Raw genomic sequence first — 5,338 nt, 5'->3', positions numbered from 1 at the left:
TGTCAATCCCCACTCTTTCAAAGGGAACCCCCACCACAGGTAGTGGTATGAGGGGGGCCTTTGTTGTGCCACCTGACTTACCACTGGCTTGGCAAGTGACACATGAGCGACAAAACTCCTTGGTATTCTCATTCATATGGGGCCAGTGAAAGTGTGAGACAAGCCTGTCCCAAGTCTTTGTCTGACCTAAATGACCTGCAAGGGGAATCTCATGGGCCAAGGTGAGAAGGAAACCTCTCAGAGACAAGGGGATGACCAGCCTCCTGGTTGCACCAGGCTTGGGGTCTCTTGACTCAGAGTACAGGAGTCCATCTTCCCAGTATACCCTGTGGGCACCTGTGGCATTCCCTGCAGCCTCAGCAGCAGCCTGCTGTCTGAGGGGTTCAAGGGAAGGGCAGCTCAACTGTTCCTTCCCCAGGTCTGCTCTGGAGGGTCCCCCTGAGCCCAGAAACTCAACTTGATCAAGTTCAAGCTCTTTAGGCTCAGTTTCCCTCAGCTCTTCTAGATCAGCCTCCTCAGAGACTTGATCCTCAACCTGGGGCAAGGGGGAAGGCAAAGCCTTACCCTTACTGCTCTTCTTCTTGGGAGGTGTCTGGTCCATAGTTTCAGGATCCAGCACCTGTTCAGTGGGGCATCTTCTGGCCTGTGACCTAGTCACAGCAAGCACATGTGCTGGCAAGCCTAACATCTCCATGTGAGTCCTCTGCTCCACTTCTGACCATTGTGATGACTCCAAATCATTGCCCAACAAACAATCAACTGGGAGGTCTGAACTGACTACAACTTTCTTTTGTCCCTTCACTCCACCCCAGGAGAAAGCTACAATTGCCACACTATGACTAGTAGTGACATTGCTGGCATTGGTCACCAGGAAATCAGTACCTGGCATGATCTGTCCAGGGTCCACAAAGTTAGGTGTCACCATGGTGACACTGGCACAAGTGTCCCTATAGGCCTGAGCCATTTTGCCATTAATCAAAGGTGTCTGCCTGTATTTGCCCAAAGTATTGGGACTTATTTCAGGGGACATATCCATATCCCCTGTACAGACAAGGACAGCCTGAGTGAGTGTGCCAACTAAGTTGTCAGACCCCTCAGTACCCAAGGTTAACCCAACTAATGCCTTGGGAGCGACACTACCACTACTGACTGTACTAGGGGGTGCAGTTGCTTTAGGAGCTGTAGTGGCAGGAGTTTGTCCTACTCTTTTGGTGCACTCACTAAACCAGTGAGATTTACTTTTGCAGTACTGGCACCACCTTTTTGACTGGCCTTCTTGAGTCTTCTTCTTCTGGGAAGCCTGACCCCCACCCTCTTTGGTTTGTTGGGGACCTGGTGAAGACTTCTGGTCATTTTGCTCATTCTTAACATTACCCTTCTGGTCTGCTTTCTTCTGACCACCCTGGTTCTGGTTCTGGTTCTGCTTGATCCTTGTCCTGACCCATTTGTCTGCCTTCTTTCCCAATTCTTGGGGAGAGGTCAGATCTGAATCAACAAGGTGCTGGTGCAGCAACTGGTTCTGACAATTGTTCAAAATTTGTTCTCTCATCATTAGATTATACAATCCTGTGTAATCTGTAACCTTGCTACCCAGCAACCAGCCCTCCAAAGCCTTAGTGGCACAATCCACAAAATCAGACCAGTCCTGAGACTGAGTTTTCTGGGTGCAACCTGTACTGCTCAGTGGTTAAACCAAACCCATCAACCAGTGTATTCTTCAGGACCTGGTAATTGTTAGCATCCTCCACTCTTGTAGTGAGGAGCTTATCTCTACCTTTACCATCAAAGGAGAGCCACAGTATAGCTGCCCACTGACTCTGGGGAATGCCCTGCACAGTGCAGGCCCTCTCCAGAGCAGCCATCCATTTCTGGATGTCATCCCCTTGCTTAAAGGGGGGCACTATTTTAGTCAGGTGTTTAGTATCTAAACCCTTCTCTCTATCTCTTGGGAGATTGCTGCCACCAGTGGGAGCTAGCCCACTCATCTGCTGCTCTCTTGCCAGGGCAAGCTTCTCTTTGGCCAGGGCAATTTCTTCCCTTTCAATCCTCAGTTCAGCTTGTCTCATCCTAGCTTCATGCTCCTTTCTCTGAGGGGAAGTAAATCTCCTCTGTGGAGGATTCCTTCTCCCCTGAGAAGAGGCATTAGAGTGCAGAGATCTATTGGAGTCCCTAGAAAGAGATCTATCTCTCCTAACTCCAAGGGTAGGCCCACTTCGGGTCAGTACTGGGGGGCCCCCAGATCCTAGCCCAAGTAAGTCTAAGTTGGTCCTAGTTAGCCTTCTGACTACCTCAAGACCCTTGTCTACCTCATCCCCAGAGAGTACCTCCTGATCCTCCTCCTCAACTGCTGAATCAGTGTTGTGGAGATCTGGATCCCCAGAGGTTCCCTCTAAGGCTGGCATGTTCTCATGTAACTGAGAAAGCTTTCTGGCATCATATGTCTCTAAGAGACCTATCAGAAAGGAAGTGGTGGGGTTAGACCCCTGCTTCAGTTTTCTGGAGACACAGATCTGTCTCATCTCATGGAAACTGAGAGCTGCATATCTTGAAGTGACCTGTGGAGGGTCAACACTGACCAGGGGAGTCTCAGTAGAGTCCCCCTGAGTCGACATGCTTTTCTAGTGAGGTGTAAGTGGTGCACTTACCTACACTATATGTTTGCCTACTGATCCCTTGCTAGAGTTGTAGTTTAGGGTGTGCTAGGCCCTAGGAGCTACAACAGCTGGTTCAGTAGAACTCAAGAGTATTCTAAGCTAAGTTATATGTACCTTTAGTACTTATGTGATCTTTCACAAGATATTCTTAGGATATGTGTGGTAAAACAACAGCAAGCTCAAATCCCAACCGCTGCTCACCAATGTGAGAAGTTGGCCTGATGTGCAGTGCTCACTATTCTAGTGATCACTATATATCAGTCCAAACAACCCTTATTGATGATTGGTTGTAAGTCAACCTTATAGACCAGCTATCCTAGTAGCATGGATACGAGCAGTCTAAGGCTAAGACTCTAGAGGGCGTGTTAAGCCAGCTGTTTTACCATCACATTACCCCTTGAACACCCAGTGAAAGGACACCACACAAGTTGTTATGAAAATAAACAGTGTATTTATTTATAACAAGACTACCCTGGCTCTTTATGAGACAGGGAGCTAAGTACACAACAAAACTCTTACGAAAATACTTTTAAGTTAGCACGTTACACAAATGCCCGAGGGGCACGAAAAACCATATACGCTAAAAGTGGAATGCGAATTACTAGCAGGTAAGTAACAGTTCTAATAGGCTTTGGAATCGCTAGGACTGGACTAGGGAATCGTTAGATTACTACTAGGAGGCCCAGGGGACTCGGGTGCAGAGTGTGCACTCTCACGCGGGATGCGGGACAAAGTCTATGGAAGCTAGAATTCACAAAGTTAGTGTTCACGGGCGAACCCGACCTGGTAGGGAGAAAACGACAGTGGATCCTGACCCTTGGATAGTGAGGCTATGCTGGGACACCGGAGTGCCGAAGTTACCTAGCCCAGGGGCTGCAGCTGCATAGGTCTGAAAAGACGTCGGGGATCTCGTTGCCGGACCAGGAGCCTGGAAGGAAGAAGTTGCTGGCAGGCGACCAGTGAAGAAAAGTTCGATGGATCCAAGCCTGGATCAAGGAAGAAGAAAACCTGAAAGCAGAGGGGACCAAGTTCTTGAATCACTAGCCAGTGATTAAGTGGGCACCAGGATGGCACCGGGCGAAGTCACCGCAGTCAGGTGAGTGGGCGCTGCTGGGCTCTGCAGTCTCTCGGACCAGGAGGCGTTGTCGGCGACCAGGATGGAGGTGCGAGCTGTCCCACGAAGGATGAAGTCGTCGGCGTCGAAGTTACCCAGGAGTGGGCAACAAGCCTTGGCTAATTCAAGCCCACGCGGTGGACTCAAAATGGCGTCTTGAGTGGACCAGGAGGGTCCGGGGGGCTCCTCTTCTGGAAGGGAGCAAGGGCCAGTCTGGAGCAACCAGACCAGCAGCAGAAATGTCGTCGGGCGTCGTCAGGAAGGCCACAAGCCAGCGGGCTAGTAGCCAAACAACGCGGTGAGCAGCAAAAAGCAGAAGGGCCCCACGCAGATCGCGGAGATGCTGGGGGGCTGCTCTTCGGTGCTGGAGCTGCTCAGGGTGGGGGCTTCTCGGACCCCAAAGCACTCACCAGGAATTCACTCGGCGGGCTTGCTGGAAAGAAGTCGTGCAGTCTTGAAGATGGCCGGTCCCTCGAGGTCTCGTCACACCCACGAATCTCAGCGTGACTGATGATGCAGGTAGAGGTCAGAGGTGCCAGGGAAGCCGGTTCTCGTCGAGCTGGGCAGTCGGATTCCGGAGGAAGGACTTGCAGCAGACCGCAGTGTTCTTAGATGGTGCCTGCGGGTGCAGGGTGACTACTCCTTAGTCACAAGGGAGAAATCTTAGGAAGAAGTCTTGAGTTCCTTTCGTGGAAAGTAGTTTCAAGATGATCTGATTTGGAAGGGGGCCAGTCTCTACCTTTATCCTGTAAAAAGGGGCTGGCACGCGACTAAGTCCTGCCCTATGGGTGGGACTAGGAGGGGGGTGGTTACACCCACTTCCTTGGCGGGCTTTTCCCCAGCACAGGGTCTGGTTCCAGCCAGCCTATGCACAGTGAGCACCGGGGTGCCACGTGCAGTCACCTTCCTCTAAAGCCCTGCCTACCTACAATACACAAAACCCTGTCTGGGACGGTGCTGGCACCGCCCCTGGCAGGAAACCCTTTGTCCTTATCTCCTGCTCTGGGAGGACTCCCAGCAGCAGGAGGGCAGACTTGTGTCTCGGTGGCAGCATCCATTTTGTGGATGCTAAGGCTCTGTCTGACTTTTAACCGGGTTATAGGTTACATGCATGTCGTGTCCCTCTAGAAGGGTGGAATGCTAACCCCGTCGCCAGAATTGGCGAGGGGTTAGTATTCCAATTCGTATGACACCTTACTCGACATGTTTTGATAAAGCGATACCAGAGTTGGCACATAACCGCGAGGATTATAATGCCCTTAAGAGTATATGGTATGCGATATCATGGAAACGGCTAAGGGATGGATACCGAAAGCCGCAGACAGGCTCAGCTCATGCCAGAGCACCATCTCACACGATTCCAAGCACTCTGCCTTCAGGATTGTTAAGGCCTGCCATAGGAGTGACTGATAGGAGATCTGTGTGTCCATTTTAGGGTTAGATATAGGTATACTATATCTAAAGCAAAGGGTGAGTACACCACCTTGCCCCAGCTGTCGTGCAGCCAGTTGTGTCAGTTTTAGTTAGTCAATCCAGGGGTGGCACAATACATGCTTCAGCCCCTGGGAGA

Source organism: Lissotriton helveticus, chromosome 1_2 (genome assembly GCF_964261635.1).
Source record: "Lissotriton helveticus chromosome 1_2, aLisHel1.1, whole genome shotgun sequence".
Lineage (NCBI taxonomy): Eukaryota > Metazoa > Chordata > Amphibia > Caudata > Salamandridae > Lissotriton > Lissotriton helveticus.
The sequence above is the reverse complement of the archived record's forward strand: the minus strand, read 5'-3'. Positions refer to the sequence as shown.